We start from the raw sequence: 12,664 nt of genomic DNA, 5'->3' as shown, positions 1-12,664 counted from the left end.
CTATATTCATCATATAATGCAAACCTCTAAGCCGATAAATAAGATTCTGGGAATCGGGTATATTTCAGGGCCATAAATATTCAGATATTCTAACGTAGCATGATAGACAATTATAGTTGAACTATCACACACATGATTATACATCTGATTAACTGAGGCGCGAAGTTCGTTTGCATTCGCCAATAGGCCACTTTCCATATACTGAAATTCACGTTTGATAGTGAGGCCTAGAGGACACAGACAAAAGAAATGAATAAACATGGTCTTTCAATTTCCTTTGTTTGTGTCCTCTAGCCCTCGCTGCCAAGCTGAATTTTAATATATCGAAAACGTATTTATATTCCCTCTATGAGATGCACCTGCAGGAAATCATGGTAGTTTTGTTAATCATCTTGGACTAGATAATAATATTATCTGTTGTGATGAATACAACTACCGTGATTCCGTGCAGGGTCGTCTCATAAAACGAATTGACCATTGTCGACGATAGTTTGCAACAAGCGAACGCTGCCTACCATGCTCCCTCGGCGTAAATTATAAACAGTAAAATAACGTTGCGTTAACAAGTGTTAAGTATTCTTCTTATAGGAAAACGGCAGTTTTGTTTTGCTCCGCTTAGTTTGAACTCAAGCCCATGAGAGTGGCCAAACGGAAAGACGATAACCGAATATCATGACGAAATTGGACAAGATCGACCTGTATGGTACTGAGATAGTCAGTGATAGAGCATGGTACCGTAAAATCCCACATTAAAGCCCTGGTCTCATGTAACTTGTAAACGGGGGGACTTATAACCGGGGGGGCATATAAGCGTAATAAAAACATGTTTCGAAACGACGAGATAAAACATATCTGAGAAACGAATTAAGGATAACATACTATTACATTCAAAGGTATTACGTTATTACCCCAGAACTTTCGATTAAAAAAAATTGATTTTTTTAAAGAAACGCAAAAGGAACGCACTTACACATTAGATGGGCTTATATCAGGGGCGGGGGCTTATATCCGGAATAATATCTTTGTTAGCAAAGGGAAGGGCTTATATCCGGTGGGGCTTATAACCTGGGAGCTTTAACATGGGATTTTACGGTATGTAGTGGTCAAACGTGAGCTCGACTTTTAACTATCACTGACCATCATCAACTATTATTGATTGTTAGCTGTCGTTGGACCAGGGCTTAATCTACTAGGTTAAATGCACGCTTTACTATGCCTAGACAACTTTTTAACACGTATAGACTATAAGCGTGTTCAACAAGAAGTCGTGGTGAACGGTAAATGCGAGACTAGCATTTTTCAGTTGCAAGACCGAGACTTCAAAGAACGAGACTTCCAAGTGTTGTAAATGCGAGCTCGAGACGTGCAGGTTCTAAGATGTCATTTAAGCTTACATAAAAAAAAATAAACAAATCGGTACTTCGCGGCTTTCTTAGCCTTGAAAAAAAAAAAAAAAATTGAAACTGTGTGACAGCTTTGTGAAAAAAACGAGACTGCGAGACGCACATAACCGAGATTGCGACACCCATGAAATTCGGCGAAAGGACCATTCGCCAGCCCAACAAGAAGAACATCCATGATTTGATCAGTCAATTATTGGTCTAAAACCGATTAGCACTGTAAAATTATACTAAACATGTCTGAATTTAAACAAGAAACACAACTGACATTCTTTCCATTTATCCTTAGAGTCATCAGAATGATTCCAAGAAATTCTCACAACTAGACAATGCTTTGGGAACACTTGGCGGCAGTTTTGCTTTAAAGTTTGCGAAGCAAAATTTGGCCACTTATTAGGGGTTTTAAGAGAACCACAACGGCAACGGCTAGAGAACGTCGCTAAACGTACAAAAGGTTTACAATGGTTTACAATACAATGGCTGTGCACGTATGCCCGGTTACAATCTACAAATAAACGGATGCACATGTTTCAGTCAAGCACACGCTACTGAAGGGGTGTTTTCAGAACATGGTATAGATAAGAGGACACTTGTTTCGAGATACTGCCAAGGACTGAAATCCTTCTCACTTACCCATCTTTAGCTACAAACCATTAATCAAGGACTGCTCAAGTGAAATAAGTGGCTAACAGGCTATAAATGTTAATGTTGTGGGTCAATATAACCCTTGGTACAAGTTGGTATTTTCGTTTCAGCAGAACTAAGGAAAATATCAAATTTGTACCGAAGGTAAAAAAGGTAGAAGAAAACTAGAAATGAAAATTATAACACAAATGGTTTTAAATTATTTCCTATTCCAAGGGAGGCGCGGTGGCCTCATGGTTAGTGCGCTCGTCTCCGGATCGAGCGGTTCGGGTTCGAACCCTGGCCGGGGACATTGTGTTGTGTTCTTGGGCAAGACACTTTACTCTCACAGTGCCTCTCTCCACCCAGGTGTATAAATGGGTACCGGCGAACTTAATGCTGGGGGTAACACTGCGATGAACTAGCATCCCATCCAGGGGGGAGTAGAAATACTCCTAGTCGCTTCATGCTACAGAAACCGGGATAAGCTCCGGCCTGATGGGCCACTTGTCTCGCATGCAGACTTTACCTTTACCCAAGCAAAATATGTACTTACTAGAAAAATATACGGTGCTTTATCCATTTAGCCCACTTTCTTAAAACTTTTTTAAATCGGGTTAATGGCTATGTCGAAATGCATGGTTCCTGGTACCGTTATTTATACCAATGTGTTTTTGAGAAGTTGCACTATGTGCTGAAAAAGTGTTATACAAGTTTCACAGTCAACGTAACGTTTCCGATTTATTCAATATCTTTGGCGGCTCAACAACCGAGAGGTTTCGGTTTCCTTGAACATTCAACAATAAGACATTGATCAACCTCTTACCTTAGAACTTCAAATCGCTGTTTGGAACATTTATTCATTGGATTATTCATTTATTCGTTCATTTTCTCTCGTTTCTTTGAATTTTTATGTGAAATTTGGTCTTTATATAGATCCTACATTGTGTGAAAATATGGCTGATTCAAATAGCAAAGAATTTTACTTGCTCTCGGAGAAGGTCTCAATGGGGTTAGCCGTTAGCCAGAAAAAGAGTAAAAAGGTATGCCATTTACTAGGTTCACAAGCGACACGCGTCCTGTATACTGCTAGGAAAACGTCACTGTTTGTGTTCAAGTCCTGTCGGAGGCTCAGTTTTTATTTGACCTACCCTCGTGACAAATGAACATTTCATCTTTACCATTTTATTATCGAGCTGCAAATTTACCATCTTTCATTATTTATCGATACTTGCCTCCTATCTTGAGTTAATAGCCTTGTTGTGACCACAACAAGTTTAATATGTTGCGTTCTTATGTCAATTTCCCGATTCCTTAATCGCTCGTTAATGAAGTCGGACGTCTTCATCTAGGCTAGATATGATTACGACAAAACAAGCAAACAAGCAAACTCTGAGAAATTACAGTCAGTATCAGACCAATATTCAAAATGAAGTTGGCCTGATGTTATATTTTTGTGCCTGCTTGTTTGCAAACGCGGATAGAGAGGACAATGTTTTGCCGTTTAATTGACATGAGGCAATAGTTTAAAAGGATCGTTTTTGTATAACTGCGGTCTTCATACGTGAGAAAACTTCAATGAGAAGTTAAAACCCAGGCAGGAAATACTAAGGAACACTACTCAAAGCAAACAGACTTCCGGTGCAGACAAAACGTAAGATAATCAATTCTGGCTATGACGTGTTTCTGGTTGGCGGCTCCGACTAAAGACATGGATATGAATTACGACAGTTCAACTGATACCGAAACTGTTTCGCGACCACCGTTTACTGTAGGAATAAAAAATAGATCATGTTGCTAATGCATCTAGTGCTCTCGGCCTGGCAAGCTTATTTTACAAAGAGGACTGCATATATATAACAAGAAGATCTGTTAGATCTTATAACCGCGCGTTTAAAATTTAACTGTTTTCTTAGTACTACAGTCGCAACGCAGTGCATATTCCTAAGCAATCTTTGATGATTCATTGATTACTGTAGACATCACAGCACTTGATCAACACAAACTCTATTATCGCACCATCAGTCGTAGCCGTTGTGACATCTCCGATGACGTAATAGTCTTAATCTGGAACTTTCTTCGGGATATGTATGGGCATGAAGATACGAACACTATTACAAACCGCTTTCTTTCTTTAAAGTCACAATTCAATTTAATTGGTTTTTTGCCTTGAGTTAAGGGTTAGCACAGAAGTCACACGAGTCACATAATTCAAGAATTGCGTCATCTACGGCTATCTTTAGTACGGTGGTTATTTCCCTACCAATGACGTAATCTTTGCACGTTCTGACACGTTCTTTGCTTGGCTTGCAAATATTTAATTTTCCTTCCGATCTATGAACTGGCTGTGATGAAACAGTCAAAGGATTTACTTCATTTGCGTAAAACCACAAAAAATACTCACAAAATTACAAATAAATTAATGACCGTCGCTTCTGCCGAAATAAACTTGCAAAGTAAACACGATCGTATTTGTCACGTAGCGAAAGTGAAAGCTGCAACGTCAGCGCATTCCATGGCTGACGTAATACCTTTTTTCAGCGTATTTATTCTTCCCTTTAAATCCAACGCTTTGATAAAACGAAAAGAAAATATATTTTACCCACAAAAAAGAAAACAATATCGGTAAAATTGTCCGTGTATTTATGTTTTAACAGCTTCTGGCGGAAAAAAATCACACGTTGCGTGACTCAAAGTTTGGCCGAGCGGAGGTCTGCGTCTGGTCACCGACAAAAAAAGAAAAATAATAAACCACGGGTAAACCTAGAACCGCGCTCGGCCCATGGCCGCGCGGTTAATAAATTCACACACTGAAATGCGACTAATTAATTTTGTTCTGCATCTGATATCGATAATCGTTTTGTGTTATTGCCGATCAGCAGTAGGGATTTTATAGCCCCACATCTAAAGCATGGCTCGCTTTCTTGTTAGCCTAAATGACATACCGGTTAACCCACATGTACATTCTAGCACTCTTTTAGTCTTAACAGCACTTTGGTTAGCATAATTTACCTGGTTAGCTTGTGGTTTACAATTTGTTTTTTTTTTTTGCTATTACTATTTTTTTTTTAACTGCAGTTGGTGGTCCTGGTTCGTATGGCTCACGTGGCTCGCTGGCTCAAAAATTAACAAAACTGTCTCGATGAAATGGCCTGTGTTCTGATCAACTTTTCAAGGCAAAATACTCTTTATAGCTTTACGTCTAGCACCCTTAATTTTCACGGGTCAAACTAGCTATTTAGATATGATATACCCATAACATAGCTCTTTCTTTAGAATCTTTTATTTGTCAAGAGATTCGTATACTAGAAGAGTTATGAGCCTCAAAAATCAGTCGAAATTTTACATGTAAATTAAATTGCGATAGTTGTATTTTTCAAACGGTCAAGAAGTAGACAAAACGTCTTTACTTCAAGATAACTTTTAGCTCAGAAGAATGATCAAAGTGTAGATTACAAACTGTGTGAATATGAAATCCAGCCAAGTTCCCCTCTTTCTGTACTGGCCTGTTAAAAATGTGCAATTTTGCATAACTTCCATCGGCCATTTTCGTTCATTGAGAGGTATTTCGAACTTTCCTAGATTTCACAAAAATGTGAACTCGCTGGGACTTTGGAGGTATATTTCTGAAAATAGTTCACCAAAAGGGTTTTTTGACGCAATAAAAGAAAATCCGAATTTTCCTACCTGTCGTCGGATTCTCCATATTTACAGGCAATGGCTCTTAAATCGCAGTCGCATTTCCGAATGATTTTAGAGTGCAGGAAGTTTCCACTCGATGATGTGAAAATAAAACTATTGAACTCATAAAATCAAATTGATCTTGAATGACTGAAAAGACTGATATGTAAGGAATGTAAAATTTCTAACATTGCGATGAACCATTGAAACAATGCGTTAGTCATGCGTGATATTTTGCACATACTTGCCTTTTTAGCATCATGAACGTTTCTATTTTTGATCGAGCTAACCCCATCTGGAGCATTCTACCTTCTCTAACGAAAGTCGTATGCTAATTAAGCAAAATGTAAACAACGTCTAACTGATTTCACTTTTCGTCCGTGTGTCTTTACACCACTTTTTTATGACTTACTTTTTTGTATTCTTATCAAGGCCTACGCATTCCTTTCAAAAGCTGTGAATAAGAACCAGGAGGTTTGTAGTTTATGAACTATGTAGGTATCACCATCTACGGGTATATTACAAACTCACAAAGTGACCAGCTCCCAGTTGGCTTGATAGCTCAGTTGCGGTATCGCAGAAGTCGTGAGTTCGTACCATGTTCAAGCCTAAATTTTTTTTCAGGCTTAAATTTCAGAGCTGCTTAAGCTGTGTATATAACTGTGATGATCAATCATGTCTTCATATTTTTCTCCACAGTTTGAAGGATATTTAATATTCACATGTATGTAGGAATCGGCCATCATTCAGTTACGATTACGTAACTGTAAAAGAGTTCCAGTCACAACTCACTCAACAGCACTTTACTTCAACCATCTTAAAGATGATCCGGTATTACAGAGATAACAATAAATTATAAGCAGAACTTTAAACATAGCCATCTTCGTGAGTCTTCTTTTCCTTTGTAGCTTTAAACCAGCTGGTTGTTTCTACGTCTCGCTTACGGGACGTAACTGGTACAAACCCAACAGTTTACTGTTTAGAACAGCTTACAGTTTATTTATTTCCATTTCCGATTGCTCAGACTGCCGGTCTCTTTTCTTTCCTTTTTTTGAAAATGGATTACAACGCTATATACTTATTAATTGTGGTTGAAGTACAACTTCAAGTTCCAAATAGCGATTTAAGTTCTAAGGTAAGAGGTTGATTGATGTTTTATTGTTGTGGAATGTTCGAGGAAACCGAAATCTCCCGGTTGTTTAGCCACCAGTTCCTGTATCGCTACTTTTGGCGACAAATCGCCAAAGTCGCTTGCTTTTCATAAGAATTGAATTTTAATCGCAGGACCGAAGGTCTGACGTCCTGATGATAGCTCTGATGGATGCAACTGAAGTTTTTCGCATCCAGGAAGTGTTCCCATGAGAGAGTGCTACTAAACAAACAGTGTGCAGTCATACTTGAGATCATCAGATAAGATCTTGGGCTCGATTACCAGCCGCTGTTCGAGAAAGGAACCCGCGCTCCTGCCCCGAACTCGGAGAGAAACGTAGACCTGACTCGAGAAAGCGGCGGAAATCGAGCCTAATAAGATCTTGGATCGGTTATATTCCTCTACAGCATGTATTGATTGTACGTTCTGACAACATACGTCTGGCGGTCAGTATTGAGGAATTTAACGTAAAGCGATGTTTCCTTTCTACGTTTAACTCTGATAAAAGGCGCAAGGTCATGCTTCTTTGATTGGGGGTGGTTTCTAGTAATATGATTTAACAAAAACCTGCAGTTTCAGATGCGGGTCAATCATTTCCTTCCTCAGTCTAACGTTTGGGATGATCATCCCTCTTTTAGCAGAAAAAATCTATTGGGTCAAAGTCATTTTTATTCAGCAAAATCCACTTTTGATCATTTATTTCTTCTAAAAACGAAATCAAGGAAGATCATTCTAAACGTAGCAAGGTAAATAAATTAAATTTACATCGAAAACGCTCATTTGTTAATCATTACAATTAAAATTCACCACCAATTCTCCGATTTACCGTTATAAGAACGTGGCACGTCACAAGATCAAAATAATATGTTTAAGGTAAGGGTTTTATAATAATTAGGAAGAATTTCAGCTTGATGCAACAAATATATCAAGAGATATAACTCCCGGCATAGTCAATCGAAAGTTCGGAAATCGAACTGAATCGAACCCAATCGAACCCAATCCGTGTATAATTTAAAATGTTTTAACATTTTAAAATAATTTTAAAATATTAAAAAAAATTAAAATAAATTTTAAAATAACTAGACGCTTTGCTGCGTGTACCCAGGCAGTCATTATACTGAGAAGTACTAGCTATATTACAGTTGAGCTAAATGTTCTGCATTTGAAGTGCTACGAAATTCAATCGAATTGATATGCTTAGCTTAAGCTATTCTGCTTTTGATTGCATTTCTTGGTATCGATTAATAGCTTTTTACTCGTTTGCAGGTCTTTAGGGTATGAAATGAGTCAAGGTCTTTATATCAGCCTACAAACGTTTCAGTCTATTTTCCTTAGCATTTGTCGTTGTTATTTGCGTTTCTCAAGCAAGCGAGACATTTTGAATTTCATAGTTATGGCGGTGCGTGACATACACCTACAAACGCGTTTGTCGAAATCATATACGTATCTCGTGATCTTTAGCCCATTCAGAAGTTAAAGTGTTAGGAAAAGTGCTTATGTAAATGCTTGTTTGTTCAGTACAGATAATCAGTTGCCTAGATAGCCAAAGTAAGTTCCAGATGTTTACACTATTTTCCGGCCGCAATGTTGACGTACTGCCGAAGTACACCAACATAGCGGCTCCATACTGGTCTCTGTAAATTTGTGCAAAATATTTCGACGAATATTTGAGCTTGGGAAAACGCACAGACTTAAAAATTAGAGGAGTGTCATCTTTATTAATCTCCTATAACATCACAATTTCTTGATTTTATCCACTAAATGGTTTTCGGATAAATTTTTTAATACGTCAGCCGGGATTGCGTGACAGTGCAAGGCAAGAATTGTTTTGCTGGGGGTCAACATACATTAGTTTCTTTCAGCTTTAATGTACAATAATTCGCTACATGAGTTTCACTCTTGTAAAGACACATAACTCTGTTACAAGAAAATAACGAGAGAATATCGTTTAGTTCGAGATTTTATCTTTATTATACTTTACGAAGTTTCTCAGAGCGTTTTATTTAGGTGTACTCGAACAGATACATTCGTAAACAAATTCTGCTCTTGTTGCTCAGACGTTCTTGAGTTCGTGCTGGGATTCTGCCTGGTTCACGATCACGTCTAAAAATACGATGACGCTTCTGAAGATGCATTTTATCAAGTTGAAGAGTTGCTAGCCCCGGTTGATGGCTCCTTTAGTATAACATGATTCTTGATAAATTCACTCAAAATGATCGCTCGTAAATTGATCTGTCGTAAGGCTTGCGGACCGACCCGTTCCGAAAACGCTTAACGTCCTTTAGTGTTGGTCTACCTCGAACGATGTGTTCGTTTGTATGTGATTTCGTCGCCCTAGAAATCATGGAATCCGTGCTAACTTTTCACGACGAAAAATTCTGCAAATTCCATGTGCGTTACGAATGCACAGGTGACGCATGCGCTTTAGAGACCAGACGGCGATTTATGACTGAGCGTGGGAAAAAAAAAAAAAAAAAAGAAAAGGGAAAAAAACGGAGCCGAAATTTAAACCCAGGCCTCACTGCTTGAGTAAAAATACTTGTGGGCAGCACGCAGCAGCAACTAATGATCTTGTACAACTGAGTTTATTAATCGACCGGTTTCGTCTGCTAGTGAGACTTCGTCAGGATTGAACTACAAGATACAAAGATGGAACTTGTTTCATACTAAATATTGGTAGTACAAAGTACGATCCTACTGCAGGGTGTAAAAAACAAAACACCCACAAGAAATACGTGCAGGATATGACTAAAATCCTGCGCTGGAAAATGTGCAATGTAATGTAAGCGGGGCTCACAGATTTAACGTTAAGTCCATCCTCGTATGGGGACTGATTTATTTACTCATGAGTCGAAATGAGGCATATGGATATGAGGAAGTAATTTACTACGGTTTGAAGCGATTATTCTATCATATTTTTAAAGGACTCTCGACTGAACAAGACGATGAAAACAGCCAGGAATGTGTGTGCCACTCAGTGTACATGTCTCATCTCAAATATAGACATTGCCGACCTTGTCGAATTTTATGGCGGTTTATGCTTGCTGTTTTACTGGAAATATTTTACAGAACAGCTCACAAGGATACTGGGAAGTTAAAATCGCCTCTAAAGCAGCAGAAGGAAGGCAAGTAACGGTGAGTCGTTGTTTCATATTTTAAACCGTTGACTTCCAAAGAATAACCTTGTGATTTGCATAACATTGAACTCGCTTACATGTCATAACATTTTATTTTACTGACGGGGAACATTTTAATTCCCAGAGCTGTAACTTTTCGGGTGAAAAAGCAATAACCAAGGTTTCTTAAAATGTAGATATTTTGACCAAATAACATATAGCAGAGGCCATTTATACTAGTCAAAGTTGGCCTTTTGTTCCTTGCCATTAGAGACACAAATGGCGGCTGTACAAATACCCTTCGTTAAAAAGCTACAAGCAAAACTTCAAGAAACTTGTTACACGATTTTAAAGTATAACAATGAAATAATACTTGAGCCAAGTTTTGTTTTCATAGGATTGTTTTTACGCCCCCGCTGTTTTCGTAAAGAAGCATGAAATTCTGAACATTTTAAGCCGCGAAAACCGCCATTATATGCAAATTTCGAACTTTGTTCAATTTGGCCGTAAAATAAATCGTTGGGACCTTAAACTATTTTTTCCTTGAATAAGTTCACCCAAAGGTATGTTTTGGCGAAATAAAAGAAGAATCGATTTTTCGTCACTGTCTTCCGATTCTCCACACTCTCAGAAAATCACTCTTAAAACCAATAGTCAGTTTCTTTTCAACTAAACAATAAATTCAGAGGTTTCTTTCTTTCACCCGTTTATGACGTTTTTATTGGAGCTGCATGTCCTACTACAATTTCCTTTGTTAGATTTTCATTTTGGATTGAACCTTTTACCTTTACAAAGGTACTCTTTCATAATTTTCTCGTTCGATATTTCTGTCGGGACTGAAGTTTGCAATTATTCCACATACGTTAAGTATTCAAAGGAACGTTTTACGTTTTACGAGTTCTTTTTTTAGCGCAAATCGCGGTTGTATGAGCAGAATTTTCAATTAGCCTTAGCAATAAGTTAATTTGAAAAGAAGTTTCTCTTCTCTTCATGCGTGGTCATGAGCGCTTGTAATTTTTATGTCACAGATGATAACATAAGGCAGGTTTGGCATTGAGACACCAACTGCATCGATCTAGACATTTCAGAAAAAAGAGTGCCCAACAGTGGCCGCAATCAGTCCCACAGTTGATAAACAAAAAATGTCTTTATCTGGCGAAAAGCCTCTGGGAACTTCCTTCCATCGGTCAAGGACAATTGCCAGAAATTTTGAAGACAGGTAACATCAAAGAATTATATAGTATAAAAAAGTAGGCTCGATCGATATTCTGGGACAACCGAATTTACTGCGTAATTAACTCTAATTTGAAAGTGATGCAAAATATTTCTCTTTACAGTTTTCATGCTCTCACGGAAAAATTACTATAAAAACACTCAGTGCGTTCCGCCCAAGGGTGAATTGAATTTGTCATGACAAATTATTTAGAAATATCCGTTCTTCAAATAAAGAGCTGGTATTCGAGTGGATTAATCGACAAAAGTTTTGTCTCGCGCAAAGTCTATGAACAAAAAACAAAAGATGTGCAGAGTCGTTCCCTTTGTTAACTATGATAGTAAAAATACACTTAACCTCTCAGTTCCAGTTTGTACTCATGCAATAAATGACTTTAAGAAATCTTTGCGATATATATCTTATATTGTTAACTTAATAACTCGCAATTATACTTGCCAGAAGAATCCCCCTGTACTCCATTTAGTCGTCTATCTTTTCACCTTGCTTCTCCAGATCAATCGCTGTGTGTTAACTTTCTCCCCTAGAGGCATTTTATTTATACTGCTCGCATGACAAAGGTCTCTTTTTATATGCATATTATATTTGTAACAGCCAAAAAATTCACCTTTTTGCCCCTTCCGAAAGTTCCTGAACAGGAAACCGAATTAGTACGTGATTCTGAGCTAATTCTATTGTGTCCAATTAGGGAGTTGGCTACACATGCAGCATGCAATACATGGAAAACTGTAGCAAGGAAGAAGTACTTGCACTGGATTGATCAATCAGAGAAGCCAGAAACGTAAGCGAAATACTGTATTTACTAAACGGACTATTCTTCGTCTTGTTTAGTGACGCCCTCAAACAAAGCACCCCCAATAAAGTGTACTCGTAACCACATCTTTTCTGTGAAACTTGTTCCCTTGTAAGAGCCAGGGATTTGAGCGACAATTAAAAAAACAAAAAAAAGCAAAAAAAACATCGTACTGAAAGGGTTATATTTTTATCCCTTTATACGTAAATTTAAACTAGAGTACAGCCCTAAAGTAATGCACGCGCGAGAAGTGACGGAAGAGGTTCTTGCGCCGCAAGAACACGCAAGCCGTCGCTAGCACGAAACATGTCGTGTTTTCGCGGTTTACTCCCAACTTTCGAAACACAAGAAGTAGAAATTCTAACCACAAGAGGCCGCTAGAGTTTATGAATCTTACCGCAAGCTGCAAGAAGGGGCAAGAAATTGCTGCAGGTCAAACTGTTTGTTCGTAGTGCCGTGTTTGTGGTCGAAATGCTCAGCGCTTGCTCTCAACGCTATTCATAAGATAACTCATTTGCTGTGGGAAGAGATCTAGAGACAATGGTTGTTTATCGTTTACTCGGAAAAAGCGGTCGCTTGATAGTTGTAGTAAACGGGATGCGTTAAATCCCGAATGGAAATTTCCACGGGGATGCGCTCGTTCCATTTCCACGACTTTTTCTCGGAAGA

Source organism: Orbicella faveolata, unplaced genomic scaffold, assembly GCF_042242905.1.
Source record: "Orbicella faveolata isolate gen_17 unplaced genomic scaffold, um_ofav_v1 contig_13, whole genome shotgun sequence".
Classification (NCBI taxonomy): domain Eukaryota; kingdom Metazoa; phylum Cnidaria; class Anthozoa; order Scleractinia; family Merulinidae; genus Orbicella; species Orbicella faveolata.
The sequence above is the reverse complement of the archived record's forward strand: the minus strand, read 5'-3'. Positions refer to the sequence as shown.